At 38.3% G+C, this 26,706-nt stretch overlaps 1 protein-coding gene across 12 annotated transcripts in view; it reads right to left on the bottom strand.

Moving 5' to 3' along the window:
• The window catches only part of DLGAP2 (DLG associated protein 2), a 494,722-nt gene that overhangs the window by 338,523 nt on the left and 129,493 nt on the right, over positions 1–26,706 (bottom strand). For 3 of the 12 annotated variants that reach the window (XM_076332883.1, XM_076332884.1, XM_076332885.1), the window contains exon 1: positions 26,187–26,228. The exons of 7 other annotated variants lie outside the window; for them this stretch is intronic. The gene's annotated coding sequence lies outside the window, so the exon portion shown is untranslated. Of the gene's footprint in view, positions 1–9,387; positions 9,573–26,186; positions 26,229–26,706 lie in introns of those variants that run through there. 2 more of the 12 variants (XM_076332881.1, XM_076332882.1) reach the window with 2 other exon arrangements.

Here is a 26,706-nt window from a genome sequence, read left to right as displayed (position 1 = left end):
CACCTGACCCCATTAATATGATTTTTAAGAGATGCTTTTCACAAGTCAGTAAGGGCCAAGGCTGTAGCTTTAGGCAGCAATGTGTTGAGCAGAAAGAACCACATTTATGTCTTCTAGATGGACATCAGGGTACTCTTACATCAGATTTTGCCTACTAGTAAATACCCCAATGATTTGACTGAGAGGATCTAGAACTTTTTGCTAAAAAGCAAATGAAAATCACACAAACATCATTTTGAAAACAACCTATAGAATACTCAGTCAGATGTCTGAATCTATTGATTTTGTAGGTTTAGGGAAGGTTTGGTAGATCCCTGCTCCCCTTTACTAGAGCACATCTTTATTTTATTACTCTCATATTCTATGCAACTTCTCCGTAAGAGTGTCCTTCATTTGAAGAGAACAGCTGCTAGCACAGTAATCACAGTGTCCCCTTCTGTGTCGGAAACAGTAGCTAGGAATCCTGTTCTCAGTTGTTATTTTTCTGTTCATGACACATCACAGCTGCATGAATAAGGCCACTTAAATTTAAGCACGAAAACATTAATTTAAAATGTTTTGTTTGGAGGAATCTCTATTATTCAATATCCAATACTATTTTGATCTGTTCACAGATTTCAATGTCTCTGAAAAAATTTCAAGCACATCAGCTTTGTCCGAATCCCCTTGGAGATGGGGTACAGGTGCCATACCCACATGACCAGGAGCTATGCAGTCCCTCAGCCTGCAATTCCATGGAAATCTCATCTTTTCATAACCAACTGACTACCCCAAATTGGATTCTTAATGGCACACTACCTGGAAATTCAAGTGCAGCCTCTTTTATTTTCAAAGTAACCCATCTGAAGACAGACAGTTAAACTTACTTGTTATGACCACTTAACATGAATGGAAATTCTAGAAAGCAAAAAATATATTCTTTTACCCTTGGGGGATAGAGGGAAAATGTTCATATTGTCTTCAGGAAACCGGAAGTGCTGAAGAAAAAAATTATAATGGTTGATTTCTCAATATCTAACTGCTAGTAGAATTTGGAACTGAAATCAGTAAAATAGAAATTGTGCCATTAAATTAACATTATAACAATACTCTTTTGAAATACCATGTTAAATATCTGAGTTGATTTCCAGGTCTCTGTGCTACCTGTGGATATGATTTCTCCTCTTTCATTCTCATGCACAATGAAGCAGGGCACACATGGTGCCTTTCAGGCTAGCTGGTTTTCTCAGTGCTTCAAAACTAAAATACAAGTAAGCATAGAATTGTTAAAGAGTTGCACTTCCAAGTACTTCTTTACAATAGTCTTATGAAATCTCACTAGTGGCAGTGTCTTCCATGTATTTTCAATTTCAAAACCTTAATTTTGGGAAGCTAATTCAAATCCACATTCTTTATTAGGTCTTTAAGTCTGCCCTTGCTTGACTACTGCTATAATTTTAGGTTTTAAATCTAAAGAAATGGAAAAGATGGTTGAAGAAGAGATTTGAGAGTGAGCACATTAGTGGCCAGGTTCCCTAGGTGCCTTCACTGATTTTTGCATGCAGAGACTTTTTCACTGGACTTCTTCAGAATCCCAGCAAATTGACAGAATAGAATCAATGGAAATGCCTGCCCTTCTGTGAGGATAATTTCCCCTTCCTCAGCATAGACAGAAACATTTATGGACACCATCAGATGCAATTTCTATCAATTTATGTCAGTAGTGCTTCCGAAATATATCAAGTAGGCAACTCCTGCACTTTTATCTCAAAGACAGCCTTCTGCTACCTGGTAAAGTATTATCACCCCTACTTTACAGAGGAATGACCTGCAAAGAAACTGCATGACTTGTTAACAGCCAAAAATGTTTTCAGCACAGTCACATCTCCACCTTCCACCATGGTGCCTGACAAACTCATCCTGCTCTTTTTTTATCAGGAATAATGTATATATCCCATAATTTTTTTCCCAAATATCCAAGTAGTAATTTATCATTCTATTAGCTGCTGTTCATGGCATGAGCATGTAAATGAAATAAAAATACCTGAATCAGAAGGATTAATCTGGTAAAAAGCCAGTACGACTGTTTTGTTACTTTTCTGAAAAATTACGTATTGGTCCCACAGGAGCCTGGCTTGCGAAGAACAGAATAAACAGTGTCATTGCATGAAACAGTGAAGGCTGAAGTATTTATGAACTGGTTAAATTGCAGCCCTGCATAAGAGTTTGGGGGAGACTGTTAATTATTCATGTATAAATTAAGAGTGGAAATTTTAAATTTACTTATCAACAGCCTTATTCACTTCAGAATCCCATCACTATACAATGATTATTTGTCCAAAATCCATCTTTTACTGACTTGGTTATTTAAAATGTAAACGGTTACTGAAAGGGCTTATCTGAGAATTGTGTACCCACATTTAAAAGAGTTAGGACCAGAATTCGAGTCCATCGCTAGAGCTCCAGTGTCAGGCTTGGACACACTTTGCTGATTGCACTGTGTGTGCGCCCACAGAGCAGGGCAATGAGCTGCGTGAGGGAAGGCACCAGGTGGATTTTAGCGTCCTCCCTGGCTTTTGTGGCCCATGCAGTATCTCGGAGGAAGCAGACACTGCTCTTTCTGCCTCTCTAACTGAAAGTGTGTGTGTGTCTGTGCACATGAACAAGTGCCTGCCTCTGCTCACACATAACAGCATTCCTGTATGAGACCAGGTACAGGAGACATGAGATCTTAGGAGAACAAGAGAAATCAGAAGTGAATCTCAAGATTACATTATAATAAATATATATCTGTTCTTGCTTACTGAAGCACAGACATACCCATAAACCCCCGTGCTCAGATCAGGCACTGAGGGGTTTAATACAAAGCAGTTAAGTGTCTAGACAGCTTTGTCCTATCTGGGGATCATGAAAATGATAAGAAGCAGGCACTCACTGCACAACAGGCACATGAGGGATCCATCAAAGTAGTACTACAACTAGCTTCAAGGGAGACCAAACACAAAAGGCTGAGACGACGTTCACAGTCCCGGGAAAGGGAGTTTCCCATGTTAGAAAGCATTTCCCTTTTCCCACAGGGCCTTATCCCAGAGCCCACTAAAACCAAGGGGAAGCTCATACTCATTTTCATCTAGAGTGCATCCAAACTGTTACTACTACTGCTTTCTTTATAAAGCAATGTTGCATTATAAGACACAATGCTAATATTGACATGAGTATAGTAAGAACCATGCAAATTGTCTTCCATGAAGTTCCATGAAGGTCTGAACTGTACCAAAATCTGTAAGGTTTTAGAGCATGGCCATGGAACTGCCTTCCCGTGGAGCCTGTTCAGGAAACCTGAAGAACACCCGGAAGACTGCACAATGCTACTACAGACTATTGCTGAGAAGTGTCCTATGCCATCCAACTTCTCTACCACATATTACATCAAAAAAATTTGTATCTAATTCATTTTGCCGGTATCATTAGCTCACCATCCCAAATTTGGATATTATCTGTTTCACCACCCTGCTGAACCCATTTTGACAGCTGCAGTGTGAACGCTAAGGACAGGGGTTCACCTTTGCGTCCTGCTATAAAAACAAGGTCTTACTCAGACAGTGCTTAGTTCCATGAAGTCCTCATCCTTCATTTGCTTTATAGGTGCTGCTAGAATGGAAATTATACTGATAACCAAGCCGTCCTGTTCTGCAGTAATATTGAAGAGAAACACTGTATCAAAATTGGTTGCAAAAACCTTGCAGATACTTCTCCCCTCACAAGAGGTTATTAATTTGTTAATAATTCGATCTATTTTAGGAATCCAACATTTAGATCAGGTAAACTTATCAAGCTTGTTAATATTTCTTTGGCTGTAGATCTGATTTAAGAGGCTCTTACTGGAAGTTAGCATTGCTGCTAGTTCCAGATCTTTTCCTGTATCAACCTCAAAAGCCCCAAGTCGTGCTAATCAACAAGCTACCTGGTGTGCTTTAAAACGGAACTGTGAAATGGTACATTCAAAGAAAGTGGAAGTACGCACGTGCACAAAAAAAGAAAAGAATAAAAAAAAGGCCTGTTTAGCTTGTCTCTGTGTGTTTTTGAAAAAGCCAGTCTTGTCAAAGCTGTGGTTTGGACTGTGGCCACAGAAAGAGCCCAGTCAGCACAACTGGGCGCACTTCGGGCAGGGAGTGGGAAAGAACAAGTGTCTGTGGGCGGGATGTGAACCTCTTCAGATGGATCTGCTAAGGGAATAATGAAATGGTGCCACAACTTCAGTTAAAATATGGGGGAGATAAATGTTTAGAAGGCAGTTCAGAGCAATAGTGTAAATTAATTGTCTAATTGTAAGGTATAATTTAAGCTTTTACTAAGTCTATCAAGATGTATACAGACTACATATTTATGAGAAAAATACCATTGACTCCATATAATCAATAAAATCGAGAGTCCCTATGAGATTCAGCTACTTAGCCTGCCAATCTTTATGACATTACAGTATTCCTCTTGGTTTAAGATGTTTTCTCCTTTCAGCTGCTGCTAAGCCTGCACAAATGGGAAGGAGCCAAATGATTGCACTGAGGAAACAGTGAGCCTGAATAGATACAAAATGCTGTCAAACACACCGAGTGAACAGAAAAAATATGCCTTTAATTTCTTTTAGTTGTTGCCTATTACTTCTATCAGCAGTTGGGCAGGGATAAGGAAAATAAATCAGATGTGAGAATGATTGTCGTAATGACAATACCCCACTTAAAGAGCTATTGAAAAAATTTATAGGATTAAAAATGCATGAAGAAAACTGGGATTAAAAAATCACCTCTGGAGAAATGTATAGAATAGCCTCCAAATTCTGTGCCCTCTCCTAACCACGCAGCTGATATGAACAGCGAGGGATGTGAGGCTTGGGGGTGTTTAACCCAGGCCTCGTCTCTAAAAGGAGAGAGCCAGCACAAAGAAGGGCTTTCTAAGAACAAGCACCTCCCATGAAAAGCCTGATTCCTTCAAAAACATGAACACCTGAACTGGGCCCACTCCTCAAAGCGATGTCAAGCTCACTGCCACCCCCAGCCCTGCAGCAAAATTTCTATAGGAGATGAACTACCTCCGTCCAGGTTTCCTTGTCATCACGTAGAAGAGAAGCCACAGCGAGGGAGTTACCGTGGCTGTGTGCTGAATTAACATCTGATCACAAACACCTGTTTCCCTTTTTGATCCTCTGCATTCAAAGCACAGGACTCCACTGGGGTCCTGGCAGCAGGGGCCCAGTGCTACAGATAGGCACACTGCTCCCTGGCTGTGCAGCCTGAGGAGCGCTGTACGCTGGCTCCCCTAAGCCACACGCTCACCAGCTATGCCATCGTCTGTGCTGTGTTACAGGAATATTTATCTCGACGTGCCTGGCCTGCCTTTGCCCCTCCTCGCTCCATGGGTTAAGCACACGAGGTCTGGAAGAGCTCTTCCTCTTTGTGAACTGCTGTGAGATTTCTGCCCACAGGAACGGTACCTGGATCTCACAAGTGAAAAAGCAACCTGATATTTTCTGGCCTGTATCATTAAATGGTGGGTTGCCCTTATCATGATCCCAGTTAAGCCAGTAAGTGTTTTGCCATCAGCTTCAGCAGAAGCGTGTTCAAGCCCTAGATACCAAGGATTTGATGATGGCAGGTCACCTAGAAAATGAACTGAAATTTATAAAGAGCGTGTTGCTCTCGCATCAAAAGACAGATAGAGTGGTAAGAACTGGGAGGACAGACAACACATGACTGTTTTCACAACACATTACTATATAGATCAGCTAAAACTTGAACCTGATAACAAAGAATGTCTGTCTTAGAAACTGCATGGAAACGCATGGTCCTTAAGTGATTTTCTGCTTTGGATCTCTCTCTCACTTTCTTTTGATGGGCAATGGTCACCTTTAAACCTTTGACTTTGATACTGCAAGTAATTATTGCTACCACAAACGCTGCAGGAACATTTATTAATTGCACACTGTTTCTCTTAAGATGTTAATGGTGACTATGATGCAGTTTCACTTTCCTTCAGTAAAATAAATCTATGAACTACTATGTGGTTTTCTCTATGTATCACTAAATGCTCTACTGTGTGGGTTGTCCGACAGTAACAGACTTGTTACCCTATTTGTACCTTGGTAATCTACTGCTAAGTGGAATTAATAGCTTGCTAAGCAGAACCACTTTGCTGCTTTCTATATGCTTTGCTGGCATTCACACTGTCCTGTATGATTTTCAGGCTTTAATATAAATTTTGCAAGTGCATCTGTCAAAGACAATTAAATTATATGACAGATATAATTTGTATTGGACCAATCCATGCAAATCTTTCATTGTTGCAGGTATGAATATTTTATATTACACAATGAGAAACTAAAAGCAATTCAATTTGATTTAGCCATGGGGTTTCCAATCAAGGATATGTGGTTTCATACATACTCCAGCCCTTTGCATTGACCTTGGGCAGAATTTTTGAAGTATATATAAAAAGAAAAAATGTATTGCTTGTGGTATTCAAAGAAAATGAAGCTGGCACTCACAGACCCTGTGCTATACTAAACTCTTATCAGTGAACAGAACTTCCATTTAAAATGAGTGTAAAAAGCCAGCTAATTTTCCTTACTACTCTAGAATAATTTATTAGGATTTTATTTATTTTTGATAGCAACTAGGAAACATGGAAATGTGGATCCCATATTCTTCCCTTTGTGTGCACACTTAACTCCCTTTAAATTCACATCAGAGACATCTATCTGGTCTCATTTATCCCATACTCATGAAACTTGAAGTTACAGAGGTCCAGTTATTCGTGATTTTCCCTGATGTACTCCAGCTCAAATTCAAGCCTTTCTCCTCAAAGATAGAACCAAATTATTAACTATATAAACTTATTGCAACGGCGAAGCTAAGAGCATAAAATTAAGTATCTAAGAACAAAAATTCCAAGCATATAGATCAAAAAGTTTTCAGGAAAATATGGCTGAGATTTATAACATATTGGCAATAATAGAATGCAACAAATATAATAAGGAAAATTTATGGACCATAACTAATATGATGTAATCTATGTTACAGAGTTGTATGACTCCTGGATATGTAATTTAAAAACTTATTAGATAAAGCAGAAGTGGAACATTTTATGCTCTGTGCTATGGTCATTCCTCCTTCTCTATATTTGTTAAATTCATTTAAGAACTGTATAAACTGTTTTAAACATAATGGATGGAATGCTTTTATTTATATGGCCTTCAGCATGCTTATTACTCCAATTATTTTGATTATCTTTCCTATTAATTTTAAATAATTCTATTATTTTTGAAAAGCTGCTGCCAAATCTCCTTTCCTTCAGTGGGAAATTATGAGAGATGCAAAACTGGTAGAAAATTAATAATGCAATTTTTAAAAAAATAAAATTTCAAAATAGTAGGTAGACTACAAAAAGCAGTGACTACACAATCATTTCTTTATGTTTGTTCTCGAAAAGATGCACCCTGCAAACCACTCGATATTTGAAATTTGATCAGCTATGCTACATACAGTTGTATGCCTGAATTACAGAGCATGTAATTTGGCCTCTACATTCAGTATATGCCACTTTCTTTCAGCTTTTGCTTAACATGCATAAATGAAATCTGTGGAAATGTCTTAATTTTTCTAGATCACTTGAAGAGGCACTTACAGTGAAATAACTTCCATGAAACATATTAAGCAGATCTAATTATGCAATTATTAGAACAAAATAGCCTTTATTCTGTGGGTTTTTTGCAAAAGCAAAAGATAAGGTCAGGCAGAGTGCTGCTGTTTAATATGCTCATGTGCTGAAGTACCTTCACCTGCTTTCTAGCATTTTAAAATAGCATGTTTCGTTCAAAAAAGGATGCCGGTAGTCACCAACTTTGCTAAACGCACGGATTTTAAACACCTAGTAAATATTGTTTAACTAACTGTTTTCACATTTCAGAAAATACATTTTAAAATGTACCGCACTGGGCACTACATTGATCACTTGTTGCTAAATAAAAAGGATGTAGGCTGTCTCAAATGACAGGGAAACATGATAGATATGGATCCATGAACTAATTATGAGCAAATGCAAGAGCGGATATTAATGCATGCCTGTAAAATAATTACATTGGTACTACAGAAATCAAACCTTCAAACTTCTCCACAGAAGTGAAAAAGCAACAGTAATTACAACTTGTGAATTGATGACAGCCAGCCTGTACCTTTGTTCTTATTTCATACAGATCTCACTTTTTTTCCTTTTTGGCTTTGTTCCTGCATAAACTTTTAAAGAGCGAGCTATTTTACTTGAACATCAGAAACCTATACTGGCAAATATAAATTTATTGATTTTTTTGATAGGCATATCCAAAACTAGAAGGACTAATGCTCAAGGGAGGAAAAAAAAACCTCTACTGTTGAAAAGTTTAAGACATGGGAGGGAAAAAAAATACATACAGAGAATACTTCCCATATCCAAACATTTCAAGCCATCTGAACACTGTTCACTTGCTGCAAAGTTGCCAATTCTAAAACCAGGATTGAATGAGTCTTACTAAAGAAGACCCAGTAACCCAGTGATCCTCCAGACCTCTGCTTAAAGCTAGGTTTCTCTAAAAAATTCTTCTATCAAATCTTAACCCTTACTGTACAATTAACGTTGGCTATCCGAAAGAGTGCATGCTATGTGTGTGACCACAGCACTTTTTTAAAGCTCTTTAAAGAATATTTCTGTTTGATAGCATTTTTGTTAGCAACATTTCTATAATGTAAATGCTCCTATCACTGTGCAGCAAATATGTGGGGTTTTTTGCTCTTATCTCATGTAGTGCACTTGATAAGGGGTACTACTAATCTTCTGCACGCTGCATTACAAAGAAAACTGTCTTTTTGTAAGGCATTTTCTCTCCACTGCTTTCACATAAAATAAAAGCTCTTGTAACTGGATGACTGTATTAATACTCAAATGAAAACTGAAACCCTTCTACTTTATCTTAAGTATAAATCCCCGAAAAGATTCTTGCCTTTCCAATTGTGTTCGTTGTAATAAAGGTTAATATTGAACTGAACTTATCGTATTCTATCATCACATGTTAAGTTCCAAATCTGTGTGTGTGATCTATTTTCTTTTTTATTGTTGTAATTAAAGAATGGGACAAAATGTTGGCAATATTATTAAAAAGAACAGAGCAAAAGCATTTTACTTAAAGACAGTTCAAACCTATTGCTTTCATGAGAAGGAAAAAAAACATGGTGCAAAGTACTGGGGGGAGGGTAGGGAAGAGCATCTGTTGAAAATTAACTACTTCAACCTTAATTAATACATAATTTTCTACCTGATGAGATGGTGTTGTAGAAAGTATAAATTGAAGGAACAAGAGTAAGAAATGAGTCATCTTTGACTTACCGTATCAAAGACTATTGCTGTATTGCAGTCAGCATCCAAACACAGAGCATGAAGCTTCTCACAAATCAGAAAAAATATATGATCAATGAACAAATCAAATTCATTGTAAAAATAAAGGCCAGAGATTAGAGTATGTATCCAAGGGTCTGGTTAGTCACAGCTTTGACTAGCCTGCTACAGAGCTCTGCAAAACAAGTATACTGCAGCAGTGTGGCAAGCATAGGATTGCAATGCATGTCCCATATATTCAAGCTTAATAGAAAACATGGTCTGGAGCTTATTCCATGTGGAAGTGGGGTTTGTTTTATGCAAGCAGAAAAAAGAGGGTTTTTTTTCCCCACATAATAGAATTAGAAATGAAGATTTTTCTTGATTATTGTACACAATAATTCCCCAGGATATCAATTACATAAAGCAGGTGCCTCTGTCTCCTGTTTCCCAGATAAATGCCTGTAATCTCATTTCACAAATGATTCTATTTAGACAGGAGCCACCTATTGTGATGATATCATTTGCTCTAGTATCCATAAATGGGCAACTTCCTACCAAACGTCATGACCACTGACGACACAAATCTTTATAATATTGAGTGGGCAGGGTGGCTGATGGGGTCCCATCAATCTACAGCAGCTTCTGCTGATGTGATATCATGAATCCCGCATAATCATCTAAAAGGCTGAAAATGAAGAGAAGCATTAAACCTGTCTGGTGGAGCTCATTAAAAAAACCCACCTAAAACTGGAAAGAAAAAAAAAATCCTAGAGAGGTAGTAAAGGCAAATAACACATAACCACATAGCAGTGGCACCTTTTCAAATGCCTTCTGCACTCACAAGGATACTGGTAGATATGAACAAAATCACTCTCAGTTAAGAAGTGCAGCTGTCAGTTTCTTTTTAACAAATAAGAAAGACTGTATATCCTCTTCCCTTGCAAATGCAAAATATACATTGACGGCAAAAAGGACCAGTGCTTCAAGGATGCACAAATTAGCCCACTCTTACGGAATATTTTTAGAATTAGCAACTGCTTGTCACAGTAGCTTGGAATATGAACTCTGTAACAAAATATCCTTAGACTGTTTGAAATCCAGTCTGCTAGACTGGTTTGCTTTATGCTCTAGCTGCATGGATTTCATTTCTCAGATCAGTGTTTTCTTAAGAAAATTCATTCCATTAAATATACATATTTGGGAAATGTTATGATACTCACAGTTAGCTGAAATTAGTTTCCATCTGCCTGCTTTAAACACATAGAGATCTGAGGAGAGTTAAAGATGATACAGGGTTCACTTGCTTCCCCACCCTTTCCCCAAGGGACTCGATTGTGCCTAGTGGCTAAAGCAAATTGCTTAAGAACTTTGTATTTAATATTTTTCCTGGCAGAAGTTGGTAAGAACTTCAAAAGAAGGTCCCCAGTTTCAAAAAATTACCTGAGGGCATTTTTCAACAGGATCTCCACACATCTTCGTTTACATAGTCCTGCTTTGAACAGACTGAGCTGCATCTAAACAACTTCTTAATACACAGACAGAAAGGCATAACATTAGGATCTATCCACATTAGCGTTTGGACAGTGCTCACCAGAACGCCAGTCAAGCTGGGGTTTCGGGGTAGAAAACTTTAAAGCTTAAAAGCACAAACACTGAGAGGACTTTTTATACATTTCCACTGATGTAGTTCCATCGCAACGGAGTCCACTTCTCAAAATCCAGCCCCTCCATTGTAGACGGCCCTTGTTATACCTTGCATTTACTTCATAGCATCTTTGGGGCAGGGACCACCCTTTACTAAATTTCTATATTACACATAGGGTGGGTCCCAAAGGCAAGCAGTGCTAATGTTAATTTGCACTCTTTCAGAGTTGACTACTACTACAGTGACTCACATCAGGTCTAGATGGGGTGAAAGCAAAATTTGAGCACAGCATCCATAGCTCCAAGATGCAGCTATGCTGTCAAAGCAGAAAAGTCAATGGGTTTTCTAAAAGCACCCTAAAGAGAAGAACTCCTTCCTCAGAGACTGAAAACAATGGAGAAGACTATTTCAGAGCACTGAATAGCCATTTAGACATGATCAGGTGCTTTCCTTCTCCCTTCCTCCCTCCTGTGCTCATCTTCAAGATAACACTAGCTGATCTCCCTAGATATGCTGTCTGGGCAAAGACATAAGCGCAGCTTTGACTCTGGGGATCATAACCCCTTCATTTCAGTACTGGGTGGAAGTAGAAAAGCATACACTCTGTGTGTCCAGGTGGCATAAATATTTTCCATGTATTTCCATGACAAAAGATAAAGATAACACAAGAAACAGTTAGAAAGTGGAAACGTGTGTGAGTGTAACTGAGATTGATGGTCGAGAAGTTTCTCTTTTGGCTAGATAAAGGATGATGAAATGAGAATGAGGAAAACAAAATGCAGAAAATAGCTAAAAAGAATATTCATCACTGCTCCATCAAATTCAGTCCTGCCTTGGGAAACGCCAAATGTCAGATTTTCTTGGTAATGTACAAAGACTTTTAAGGCTGTTCCAGGACGTCGTAGGAAAGCGTGCATTTTCTTAAAACAATATCTTTTTCAGCATCTGAGCCAAAGGATGTCACCACTCTTCCTTAACCTAGTTTTGAGCTTACCAAGCGCTTAGAGCACAGCTTTTCCATGCAGAGGAGGATGTTAAACATGGTCCAGTGGAAGATGCCCTGATGGTTCTGATCTTTGCTTAAAGGCCTCTAGGCTTTGTAAGAGAGAGTGCTAAAGAGAATGGGCCATCATTCCCAAACGGTTCCCATTTGTGTAGGGCTATACTGTCAGAAAATACCCCAAACATGTTACTGTCTCAGGAATGGCCCAAAGGATTATACTGAAAGGACGAGTCACTCCAGTGAAAGGAAAGCTGTTCTATTGTATTTGGTCCAGGGGAGACAGGACCACAAACATCTAATGTTAAGCAAGCAAACAGTGGACATCTGACAAAACTGCAGACCACACAACAGAATATTCTACCCCTCTTAATGTCTTTGCTTTACATTTGGAATCGTAAAAAACCACCCTGATATCCTAACAAATAAGTCTAAATGTCCTTAGACCACCTTTGAAATTCCTACTGGTCTTCCTTTTATTGGGCTTATTCTTTCTAGCATACTTGGAAACTAAATCTCTCCAGGCATTAGGGCCAGTCTGTAAATCTGCACATTCCTGGGCACAGAATAAGCAGACTGGATCTTCCTTAAAATGTCTAGACTTTCCACTAATTAGAATTGAAACCTAAGTCATAAAACACCATTGGATTATTGAAACTCAATTCTGAAAGGTAGGAGACAGAAAGATGCTACCTTCTAAAACACCTACTGATATTTTAGTAGATAGTCTCTTTAAAGTAGAGACGGAAGGAACTGCTTCAGTTAAATGAGCTTGTCTGCTGATTCGAGTAGCAAGAAACCCTGCCAACTCCAATAAGTGTCACTGTAACTTATATTAATTAGTGGGGAAACACAAAACCAACAAAAAGTATACTGAAAAAAATTGCAATGCTTTCCTTTTAAACTGCAAACAACCAACAATCAGTACAAATAACAAGTGAATTTTTACATGTCATCGTTTTCCAGAAAGAGAGTAGGAAAACAGTTACTGCGCATTGTGTGATGCTTCCTTTAATCGTGTTACTCAGGTCACCCCTTGTGTCTGTCGATTAACAAGGACCACGCACACCAAGACAATGAAAAGCCCTATAAGAACTTGTACTTCCACTCATTTCTACAGCAAACAAACAGGAAAATTAAGCAAGGGTCTTGGACAAAGAAATTTTAGTCTGCTATCCTTTCTAATGTTTGCAGCCAGAAGCAGAAATGCTAAGGGCTAAAAAATGCATCTTCCTTCCTTTAGACAGGTCTACCTGTGTCTAAAATCTCTTGAGGAGCTGAACCTAACTGATAGGACACATTGGACAGATATTAGTACAAGATGCATCACACTGCTGGACTAAAGCAAAGATTCTTCCTGAAATCCCTCTGAGATTCGTCACTATTGCTTTTCAACAAGACCACAGAAAACTCCAAAGGGGGATTTCAGCCTCATAAGGCCAAATGTAATTTGTCATAATATAATAATGATGATGAAGAATAATCTGCAGTTTTTAATTACTTGTCAAAATCCTATTACCCAACAAAAAGCTAGAAATACCTACTGCCAATATCATACCTAAATAAATTCTTAAGAGTAATAATCACAATAAATTATTACTTAATGGCTAAAACAGTCAGGAAAAAGCCCTGTTCATAAGCTCATTTCTATACCACCAGCTGCAATGCTGGTATCCCAAAGAAAACATGAATGTTCATTTTAGTTTCACACTCCATCAGGAATGCAGGTGTAAAAAAAACCTACCAAATAAAAAGTGACATGTTCCAATGGGAAAACACATAATTTTCATTTACATATCAATATTAAAATAACTGAGAGCAGAAACGTTTAAAATTTTTAAGGGGGGCTTTGCTTTGTTTTCCAAAGCCTCGTTAGCCCAATTGTTGGTTGATAAGGGATGACCATGGTTTGCATCTAAAGACCCTCCTCATTTAGACCCTCCTAAATAAATCACCATTGTTTGGGAGATTGGAAGAAATGGATAAAAAGTTCTGTCTGATGTTATTCTGCCTTTGAAACTGTGCATTTTACTAAGTTATTCTCTTTTCAGTGGAACTCCCCACTGCTTTGAAAGGGAGCTGTGTTCCACATTTATGGCCCAAAAGTTTGTGCAAAACACTGTTTAATATAAGCAGCAACTAAATACTCTCTTCTACCATAGACCTCGATACAGTAGGATGCCTGGTAGAAAGAGCCAAAGGTCAGATGGTTGGCAGGCTTCATCCTCGTAGCCTATAAATCTAATTCTTAGAGCATTTCAGATCAGGATTTTCTATAAATTATAGCTATTGTGACAAAACATTCCCATTGGCAGACAGGTGATTCATAGAGAGAGTTTTCTTCACTGAAGATCAAAGCTATAAAATGATCCTAACATTGACCAGCAAAGCTATGGTATGGTCATAAACCTGTGACATGAAAAAAGAGGGTTCTTGCAGGTTAGGATGTCAGAAATTCTTTAAATTCTGATGTTACCAAGGTGGAAGATGCATCTGTGAGCAGGACAGCTCTGTGAACAATAATCCCTCGCTCATTTGGAGGCAAGACTGCAAAAACTTCTGGCTACCCTTCAATGCAAGTGTTGAACAAATGGCAGTAAAAACAACAGAGAAAGACAATCCTGAAAGACCATATACCAATAGTAACACAAAAACTGTACCATTAATGCCTTCTATTAAAGTCAATGAGATTGCTTCAAAAAGTTCACTTTTTTCTTCCTACCAGCATCTCCAGAGGGCTTAATTTAGAGGCTTTTAATAGCCTAGCCTTTCTTTCTTCCTTTTCAGAGCTTCCAGTCTTTTCTTTGCAGTAGCATTTTCAGAACGTACCCAAGAACTTGGTATCTCAAAATGGTTATTGGAAAAGAAAAATAAACAGTAAACACCTGGTCTCCCTGTGGAGGTGTGTAAGCTTACAGCAGTTAAGAAGTGTCTCAACTTTGCACTGTTAAATTTTAATGAACTTTATAACAGGAGCATTATTTTTACCAAACCGACAAATATTTTTCTCAGGTAACACTGCCTCAGAAACCACTCGTCTGAGAATGTCAAAGTAGACTTTCTGAGCCTTTCTTGTTTTGAGTAAAAATAGTTACCAATGACTTCTGATAAATGACAGGCTTTTATCTTTTTATCTTTTTGTTTTCTGATCTATGTCCCATGATAAACACGGTTCTTTCACTTGCAGTCCTGTGTTCCTTGCCTTGACTTCCCCTTTCTGTTCTCCTTCCCAATTTTCTAAGTTCAAATAGATGAAAAAGTGATGTGAGACAATCTTTTCCTATCTGGTTTTGGATTTTACACATTTTGAAAGATGACCAGTAGACTTTATGACAAAACTGAAGATGCTGCTCTAAGAAATCATTCTAGAAACTATGGAAAAAATATAACGAAGAGGAAGGTCTTGAAGATGACCAAAGGATGATCAGGTTCTGGCTAAATCTCACATCAAGAAATCTGTTCTCCCTTGAGAAGCTGAAGAACCTAGCACATCTTCAAGTAGTACAATTGTATTGGCAGTTTGTAGATGTGATCAGTAGCAGCATTTCAGAGAAAAACACTGGGACAGGACTACAGGCTTATGACATGCTCATGTCAGCTGTGTGTAAGGGGGGAAAACATTCATTTTCTCTGAAGCTAGAACCTCCATCTTCACATTTGACTTCAGTGACCATGAATGACCATAACGAAATGTGAAGATAGCAATGGCAAAGACTGGAATGCCTTGGTTTGAGGTTTTAGGTCTTAAATGCATGGCGTAAATGCTTGCATGTTTGCACAGAGCACTGTAAATAACCAAGAATAGTTTGCTCTTATGTGTTAGGGAATTCAAACACAAGCAAAACATCTTTTATGCATATGTGAGATCTGTACTGCAAGAAGCTTGCTACCATTTATGCTCAGCCACAGGTACTAAGATTAATAAGATATTGGTAAGTACTGAAACTACCAGGATCAAGCTTCTGGTTGAGCCTTACCCAGTCATACAGTTTGAAGTCAAAAATACCCCAACTAAATTGTTAAGCCTGAATTCCTGGAAATAATGGTCAATAAGATTTGCTCTACTTACCTCTGTATTGAATTTAATTATTTTTATGTCTTAAAAAAAGAAAGCAAAAGAATTGGAAAAAGGAATTCTTCACTTATAATACAAGCTGAACTGCTTGAAGAGGAAAAGAGGATGTGAGGTTTTAGCCCAGGGAATATGAAGACTATGACTTTGAGATTTGGCTTTGCGTAAGAAACTAAGGCGAAAGCTTCGGGGAAAAGCAGAAGCAGATAAACAAGATAAAAAAGGGGAGAGACACGTGTCAGCAGCTGCAGACAGCTCGAAGGCTTTCTCAGAGCTGGCGAGCCCAAAGGAGTCACCTCACACGCGTAAGGCTCCAAGTGGAAGCACTGTCTCCAAGTCACAGCCAGGAGAAGCAGACAGTCTACAAGTTCTCATTAACATTTCTTGGCTATTTGCTAATAATAACAAGTAATTTCGATTGTCCGGTGTGTAAACAAAATTCTGCTTCACATAATGTATGCTTTGTACCTCCAGTATGCAAATATGACTACTATGTAAGCCCAATATTAAATGTGTGCTGCGCTGCAACAGCTGGAGTACCGGAGTTTGGACCTTTTCAAGTCAAAACATGTTGTGGGGTTTGACATCGTGTTCAGGTCCTTGTTCTGGCTGATACAGTGATCCGAGATGACAAACTTTGTTCTGAAGGTGAAACAAAGTCAAGTTCTGTAACCTCAAACATTGCCATGAGACAAAACAGTCGTCTTCTGGCCATATCTCATCATAGGCGCTGGCAGTAATCCATTTCCAGGCATCACAGCTCATAAACTCAGAACTATTATGGACTCAATAAAGTCAATCAATACATTAGTTAAGTGAGATGGAATGATTTAGCTCGTAGGGAAAAAAATATGGGGCTCAGTATTTTCCGTTGCTGTTTTTGAGCATCTCGGAATAACAAATCTTAAGAAAACTGAGTTCAGACAGACACCCATGCCTTGGCACATTCACTTGAAACAGAATCAGGAAAACAAAGACTTTTTGTTTTGTTTAAATAAATTGAGAGGTCTTCAAAGCAAGGACTGCTTCTTACTATCTGTTTTACAAAGCCCTCTTGAAGGGCTTTTCTTCTGAGACCCTACTTCATATTGAATATGTGCAACAGCTTGACAATATATGGGACAACAGCTTTGTCCCATATAAATTTGAAAAGTCAAACTCTAAAGTATCAGCATATCACTGGCGAGTTTTTCAAAGGTGGGAAAACCTATAGTACTTAAAAGGCTTTTCCCCAGTGCCCAATCTGAGCTAGATATAAAAACATGGTACAGTAGTAATGGGAGGAAATGTGGTACACTGGATCCCACAATATGCATTAAAAATATTTTGATGCAAATTCTCTTCAATCTTACATGTTAACTTAAAGTGATAAAGGTAAACAGCTGCATGTATTTACACACATCAAAATAATCAATAATGTATGTTGACTTATCACAATCTTTACGAGATTTTATTAGTGACTGCCTTTTATTTTAGAAACTAATTGAATTATATTTAATGTTTCCTTTTTTGGAGGAAAAAAATATTCACAACATGGGATAGGGAAACTGCATTTTTGTAATGAACGAAACCCTGGAATACTTTAATGAAATTATATACAATACTCAATATTGACAATATTCAATACTCAAATATACAATAATTTCATATAATAGCAGTTAGATCTTCTTCCTCCTCTGTCAGCCTATATTTTCATTTCAGAGAACCTTGCTCCCATCCCAAAAGAAAGTTCCCAAGCTGACACATACTACAACTTTTAATTCTTTTTTTTTTTAGCTTGAATAAGTCCAGAGGCTTCTAGCATAAGCTGTGGCAGTTAAAATGTGCAATGAAAGCACTGTTTAGCTTGGCTACTAAAAATAGCGAAGTTATTTCTGACATAGCGAACAAAATAGTAGAAATATTCTTTCGGTAGATTATTTCTATTAAGTTTCGTGTTTCTTGCAGAAAGACAATGTATGCAAGACTACTCATTAACAGTGGCAAGGAAGAAGAAGTAAAATCCTCTAGCAATAGCTCAGCAAAGCATATTACAGTACATCTGTCAACTGGCTCTTCTTTAAGTGTGGCTGAGGGCCAGAGAATGATATGACAAAAATGCGGGTATCACTGATAGATTATTTAACCCTGCCAGCGCGCAAAGGAAAAGCATCAGTAGTAACATTAATATTCACAGTGGCAACCTTTGATGCTTTCATAATTTAGATTTGACCTCAGTGAGAACCTTGGCAAAAGATTGTTGTGTTCCTGTGATTCTAGTCTTTTATGAAAGGACAATAACCCCCCTGCATCGACCCTTCATCGTGATTGCCCAATAAGAACCTACAAATGTTTGATAACTAGGATTTTGCGGACTAGAACTGAAGCATGCTGGCAAAGCTGGTATGTGTAGAAGTCACTATGGTTACTGCCTGCACTTGCTTTGCCTCCAATAAAATGTTTCATTTCCATAAGCATTAAAATTCACCAAATGCACCAAAATTATTCAGACAGAAAAAAAAAATCCCTTTGGTTTACAAGACTTTTAGCTGTGTTGCTTTTATCTTTTAAAGTTTAGACTCTTAGCTGAGGCATATTATTACACATCCGTGTATAAGGACAATTATTGCAGTAGAAACCTTGTGGTGGAAATGCTTCGTTAGACCCCAGCTTCAGCAGCGTGTGCGGAACAGCTCTCTGCTCTTGGCCAGTGCAAAACCAAAACCCAGAAAATGCTGTACAGGATGCCAGACGAGAAGCACTAGCTGGGGATTAACAAGCCAAATTCAGATGAGTGCACTTAGTATTATTGTAAATCTTCCCATTTCTAAGAAAATTAAAAGTTCGTCTTCCCTGATTAGCTTCCCTGTCTGTTGTAATAAGAAACAGCTATACGTAAAAATATTTTTTTTTGTTTTGCTTTATCTTATAGTAATCAGCATGATTCTTCCTTTCACTATTCTTTCATAAATGTCAAACTGGCTAGAGCTTATGATATTTCCTGAATTCACTGTCATTTGGTATACCATAAAACTGTTCTTTACAATTGTATCCAGTGGCTGTGTCCTCTACAGTCGCTAAAAAACATTTCTCACTTTCATTCTCTTACCGCAGGTAGCTTTCTACTTAAGTTCCTCCCAGCATGCCAGGTGATTTTGCTCCCTGCTATTGCCTGTTGTTTTGAAAACCTGCCTGAACCACCGTCAGCACTCCTCCTACATCTAAGTAACCTATTCTTCCTCTTCTCACCTCAATACCTCCTTACAGCTAATTGCCTTTAGTCACCAGGTGACATAGCTAACAGAGGTAGATCAACGCACTCTTTAACAGTTCAGCTATTTGCCTTCATTTTCCCTGTACCTGATTTTGCTGATGATCCCTTTAAGTGAAAGTTCTTAATATTACTCTTCATACCCTCAATGAGGTCCTTTGAGAAGGTTTCACTGAGAACCTTTTTCCCCTTTTTCAGGAAGGGCAGAGTGCTCACTGGGAACAAGACATCCAGGTAGAATACTTGAAACCCTCAGCAGGAATTACACTGAACTATAGCTATAGTTTGTAAAGAAGCAATGCCGTCAGAGGCTTATTCCTGCCGCTGAGGCAGGATATATAGTCCCCTCCACACCCAATTGCACGTAACCTCTTCTAGCATTGCCAGCCCCAAGTACTCAAACAACAACCCCAAAAGTCACAGATGGAGCTTTCCCAAAAATCATAAACGCTTTCTTAAAAGATAGATATGCAAATTTCACTTGATGTTGACTTTTTAGTTGGTAGGGTATATTCAGATCAGATTTCCAACCTGGAAGAACTCAGAATACTGTCTGTCATACCATTACTTTCTTAACCCAATTGAAAAACAAAGCTTTTCCTGCAATCCCTCATTTTCAGAATAACAGACTTTGGCCAATGCATTAAATGTCCCATGAAACAACAAATCAGCAGTGGTCACTTTTTCACGCATAATTTCCATTTACAACAGCTAGGTACATTAAAGAGGGAGGAAAGTATTTCCTAGGAGTTCAAAGGACTCAGCTGTTGATTTAAAATAGTTTAATCCACTGCCTGAAATCTCCAGTCTTCAAGGACAAACATGTCACAAGGCAACTACTTTATGCCTTCAACAGAAGTCATCAATATCTATGTAAGTCATAGAAAGTGGTATGAATAGTATTGAACAATTCTCTGCTCAAAATTTTTCAACATAAATGAGAATATGAAAAAGGTTTTCCTTCTGATGAAGTCTTACTAAATGCACTTGTGTCCAGGTTTCGACAGAAATAGAACAGCAGTTTAGTGGGAGCTTACAAAAGCTGGATAACCGTGGAAGGATAGTACACCAAAAGGCTGGTATTTATTGGTAGAGTGCTACTCTGACTTTTAAGCTGTTTTCTGTTACTCTTGCCTACTTACTTGTGCTCCTGTCTTCTTTCCCGGGAGAAATGCCAAAAAAATAAAGTGACCTCTGTATACTAACTATTAAGTATGTCACATCATGCTACGTAAAATATGTTACAAGCTGGTTGGCACAGAAACACATTTCCTTCTGTTTGGGAACACGTATACAGTACAAAGAAAATTCACAGCCACAGCTTCTTGGGAACCGAGCAGTCAGCCCTAAATATGGCTTCATACAGGGGTTCAACAGCAGCATTACAAGATACGGCAGAGTATCTGAATCCATAAACAAGATAATTTATAATGGGACAATATTTAAGACAAATACAGACCTTGTTCAGATTAAATTAATCCAAGTTAGGGATCAAATGATCTGTAAAGCTATGAATTATGCTTTAGAAATCATTCCAAGTAAAGCTACAAGCACATAGAAGACATGCCCCCACTTTACCTAAAGCACAGACAAATACAGTGCAGATTCACAATCACAGCAATTGAGTACACAGTATAAAGAAAACATAGCTATAAAAAAGCCATTATCATATAGAACACAGCTAGCAGATAGATATAAGGAGACAGTGAAGATACTGAGGAAATGGCAACTTTTGTGGGCCTGGAAGATGCCAAAAGACAAAGTGAGCTGCAAGTGGTGAACAAGAACAGGGAATAGAGAAAACCTGCGAGAAAATAGCCAGGGATGGAAACAGGGATAAAAGTCTTTGCTCTAAACATGGAAATCTGCCCTGCAGCCTATTCCACCGTACCTACATCTGTAGCAGAGGCAGAGGAGAGTTTGTAATTGTTATCCACTGCCATGCTTGAGCCAGGCGTCTGCTGGCTGCAGTGCTCTGCTGACCAGTCTTCCAGGAGAAAGATTTCATCTTTAGTCTTTAATGCTTGTAGTAAACTCTGTTGTAACACAAGTGGACAGCTCCATCTACAGGGCAAATAATCCCTCAGCTGTTAAAATGGCATAATCGCAACTCTAATGTCTTTTATTTATCCACAGCTCAGCACGTACTCAAAATAGCAGTCCAAGCCTCTGTCCCCTTGGCAGGGATTTCCAGCAGGAGGAAGCAAGGAGGCCAACCTCAAGCCTCAGCCACCTCACCTTCTGCAAAGTCTGAGCAGATGAAAATAAAACCAAGCTTTCCCCAAAACCTACCTCTTTGTTTGAATGGTCTCCAACACCAAGCCTGCCAGACCAATTTTGCAGCATCCATAAAATGCCACAGATTGAAGGCTACTCTCATTCTGGTGAAAAGAATGGGTCCCAAAGGCAAAGGGTTCATGAACTCCTTACCACCAGTGCCTCATAAGAAATAGACAGCCAAAGTATTTCCCACTAATATCTTGATAAACACATCTATATTCAGTAGCAAACAGAGCATCAGTAGTTAATATGAAGTTAAATAAATGTTTTAAAATGCTGAGATTATCAAAGAGGATGTTTATAATCCTTTCTGCTGCAGAGGCTTTCTCTACGGAACAAAGAACAAGCTATTCTTTTCTATCAATTGATTAACAAATATCTCCAGTAACCTACTAATACTGTAAAGGAGCCTGACAATCCTGAGAGCGCCAAATCACACACTTTAAAAATGGTATGCAAGTCTAACTTCATCCTCTCCATTGCTGAGATGTGGGCTCTGTCCCGGGCTATTCTCACAGAAGAGCTCCTCTTCTGCACTGACCAGGAATAAAAAAAAGCCTTTGAGTAGATGTCTCTGAACTCCCTTTTCTCCCAGTCACAGGCCAAAACATGTATTGCAATGTAATTTTAAAAGCTTAACTCCACTGTAGCTTACTGTACTCCTATAAGGGCTTATTCAAATAGGCAACCAGTTATATCAATATTATTCTTCCCGTTCACTGTTTTTCAGGCTCACAGAGTATGTATTACCAAATATGCACTTTTTATAAATCAATATATTTAGATTCAGACAAGCTGTGTATCTGAGCAACAGCACAGCAAGGAGAGACTGTTGTTGTCTATGCATTAAATTTTCTCAGATTACTCATTTATTATACAATAGTGTTCTAAATTTTACCCATCACTTTCTTCTGGTGTTTGTTAGTGAGGAAGAAAATCTTGACTCAAACAAGTTTACCTTTTTCATAATGATGCATTCTGCAAATTAGGTATAAGCAGTTAATGTGAACCAATTTAAGATTAAAACTGCTGAGCTGATTACTGTAAGCAAGACATATTTGGGGAAAAAAAAAAAGAAAAAATGAATGCACCTTTTCCTATAAAGTTTAATTGCACAACTGGCTACTCATTTCTTAACCTATTCTTTTTCTGTGTTTTTCTCATTTAATATGTATTCTTGCAATGAGAATACAAAGCTAAATAAACAGAAGCAAAGGCAATGAATTTTACAGTTCTAGGTTTGGGTTTTTTTCAATGGTCATATATTCCATGAAGCTTTTTTTTTTTAAGGGATTCATTGCTTAAAACAAAACTAGCAAACTACACAGTCATTTCTTCCCCGACTTCTTCCTACTTTAGGAATTCAGATCCAGTTCGCTGTTATTCAAAACAAAATTAGTTGCAGTGATGAGTCATATTTTTATGGTAGCAAAGAATATAAGATGTATGTCTATTTATGTAGCACATGTATAATAGCGCATTTGAAGTTTTTTAAGGTCTCTTCCAATAGAAGTGCAAGAGCATGGATGAAGAGCAAGCTCAATGGTGGCAAAGAAAGAGCCCAGTGGACTCTCACATGTGTTTGCAAATACATACACATATTACTCAATGGCACTGAATCTGTATAAACACCCATGGTAAGAGTTGGGTATCAATCAAATGAAAACACCGCAGCTGACCTCCAAGCGGCTCTACTGATTAGCAATCACTTACACTTAAAGGCATTCCCACCTTGCAAGCTCAGCTTCGTCCCTTGGCTTCAGACCCAGAACAGACCAGTCCTCAAGCAAGTCCTGCCTCTTTGCAGTGTCCAGCTTTTCAGTGTCCGGCACTGATTTAAATCAATGTCTCAAAAACCAGTGGGCTAGGTGGCCACAGAAGTGGCACCATTAGTGTACCTCTGAAACATACCCCACAGTCCCAGTCTTTACTTGGGTGGTCCAAAACTGAGGAAGATACAGGTGAGAGATGGACAACAGACTTTATTTCAGTAAGTTTTTTGAGGCAGTCTCTTTATGAAAACCTGAATTAATCTAACTGGATAAAAGAGAAGAACAGCTTACATCAAGGCACAGTGCTCAGAAAGGTGAATAAAGTATGGAGGGCGAGGTAGCATGCTCAGAAAGATGGAGAAGATGGTCTGTTATGGTATATATCTACAGAAGTGGTATAGGCTAGAAGTAATTCCAAAAATTTAACATAGTCCTCTCTCTCTGTCAGGAACACACATGACACACAAAATCCTACCCTTTCTGTGATATTTGGAATGGTTTATCCCTTTCTTGCTCTACCTGAAAATGATAGAATATATGAACAGTGACTTCCGGCGACTGGACTACAGAAGTATCCATGAGTGTAATCCCAAAACTTCCAATGTCGAAATCGGAACAAGACTGAGACTATTTCAGTCATTGTAGATCAATGTTCCTGGTCTAAATTAGTCAGCTGCCTGTTATGCAAGATCATCCTCCCTGCTAGTCATTCTCACAGGGTATTTACAGAACACTATATGGGAATGGTGAGAATCTGAGTGAAGGTACTACCAGGAGGAGGCTACTTAAAAAAGAACATACTGCACGCATTTTCAGGCAGACATTTAAGTAGACATTGCTATAAAGTATTTGCTTTTTCACAGTTCATCATATAAGCACACACACACACGTATATACACACATGCACACACCATGTTTGCATGTCATTGCAGGTAATGTGGGAAGGAAGGAATACATAAATAAGTTTAAAAAAATCTTTCTAGGGCATGAAATATTTCTGTTACTTCTGGATAGCACAGGCTTCCAGAAATGCAGCCTTTGGAGAAAAGTATTTCACAAATCAAACTGATTCTCACAAAGCTTATTTTGCCATGATAACATTTACTAGAGTCGGAGGAAGAGGGAAGAGAGAAATCAGGGAAAATTGTTTTTATATCACCCCAGTGGATTCAAATCTTTCCTTTTCTGGATGTTTGCTTCAATATCCCGAACAAGTTGTAAACCATCTCATTAAAAAGACCACAACCAAATGCACACAAGATATTTTAGCACAATGATCTGTTGCTCTTTCACTCCCTTGCTATCCTGCACTATCACTTCCTTACCCTAGCTGGCTTGGGGTCAAGATATAGTTTCATCTGTATGGGCTAATTCCTGCCTGCTTAACTCATGCTAAAAGACTCCTTTTTGGAAAAAACATAACAAGTGAAGTGAACATAAGGTGGACTAGCTCAAAAAATCTCTCTGAATAGCCTTTTGCTGCTTGCACCGTATGACAGCATTGCTCTGTGTGCAGGCTTATCTCAATTACTGTGCTATCAATACACTCATAAAGAAGCCAGGGAAGAGAAGTCAAGTAATATTCCAATTTGTCATCATTATTTTTACTGTATGTTTTCATTTTTATTTCTTAGGAGGTATAATACATGAATTAAAAGAAGTTTGATTTATTTTATTTACACAGAATACAATCTGATCTGCACTGATTCAGGGTCCATCTTATTTGCTAAGGCATGTGACAGGGAACTGGGATTGTCGAACCAAGCCAAGAGTTAGGCTACTTTTGTTTGATAAATAGATGCATTTTTCAATAGCACTTGACCAAAAATGCAGGAGTTTCAGAAAAGCCCGCCAAACTCCAAATGGACTGTCTGATGATTTGGCACGACTTGAGATAACGCTGAAAGCAAGTATGGCCAAATTAGTATTTGCATTCAGTTAAAATGAAATGGACTATAATATAAATAGATCAAAATTGAGCCCAGATCCTGCAATTCACTATGCAGGCAGACTGTCAAGTGCAGAATCAGCACTTTGGTGAGCAGAAATCTAATGAGGGAAAGCTCTAAAAAACCCAAAAAGAATTGCTAGAAGAGAAAGTATTGAAATCCTGCACGTAACTAGAAATATTTGCTAAATACCACAGACGTTAATAAACGATCTAAGAACAATTACTTCCAGCCTGTAAATCCTTCTATTAATGTAGTGAAAAGAATTTCATGCAACAATGTGTCAAGCCGGTTCGGAAAAACCTCTAAAATAAGCCTGACGACTATGTTTACCCACAGCAAAGCGAGTGTTTTAATAAGTATTAACCAGTCCAAGAAGCGGTGCACTTCCTGAGCACAATGCAAGTGACAAAGATTTTGGAAGAAGACTAAAGATGAGAGAGAGGGAGCAAAAGGTTAAACATCCAAATCCCAGAAAGAAAGGAGCCTTTAAATGCTGGGCTTTTTTGAGAATTGCAGCCTACAATGCAGTTCCTCTGCTTCATGTTTGCTCTGAATTAAAAAAAATGAAGCAGTTCTTAACCAATTTTACAGATAAATCTATTTACGTTAAGACGATAGGTTGCATCATGTTATATAAATAAAATCTTACACTGTGACACAATGTTCTGCTAGGAAAGTCAGAAATTCAATTGAAAGAGATGCTGTGAAAAATCTGCAAACCTGAACACCAAGGAGAAAAATGAAACAAAGAAAACAGAACAGGTTTCTAGACATTTTACAGAAAAAAATATGTACAAATAATAAAGGAAAAACAACAACAACAACAAAAAGCCTTACCATGATGTTTGCACAACTGTGTGTCTGTAGCCCATGCTATAAATGTGGATACCTTCTATTCCCATCATCTCAGCCCCTCTAGTGGCCAGTACCTGAAGATCTTGCCTTCAGGAGGGACACGATCTATCAGTATGTACCATTTGCTGCTGCTCCTGTATCTTGTCAGAGATTTTTTTCTTAATTGTGTAATTTTTTCTGGAGATATAACTTGTCACCTTTTATTAGCATTTTTGTCAGTGCTGCTGCTACGTGCATACATTTAATTGCTAAGCAACAAAGAGTAAGCTCTGCACAGCACATTCAATTACTGCATTCCCTGTGCCATGCATTGTTACTAGAGCACTTACATAATATGAAATACAAAAAATGGTAAAAATATTTATTTCTGTTTCCATAGCACCTAGAAGCCACAATCTGGATTCAGGCTCCATCATGCTAGCCACCAGGCAGAGAGCTAACAACTGAAGATGAGTGCAAGTGAACCGATGCAAAGTGAAGAAAAGTCAGAAGTAGAGCCGAG

This window comes from Aptenodytes patagonicus, chromosome 3, assembly GCF_965638725.1.
Source record: "Aptenodytes patagonicus chromosome 3, bAptPat1.pri.cur, whole genome shotgun sequence".
NCBI lineage: Eukaryota > Metazoa > Chordata > Aves > Sphenisciformes > Spheniscidae > Aptenodytes > Aptenodytes patagonicus.
This window is presented reverse-complemented; position numbering and strand designations above follow the sequence as displayed.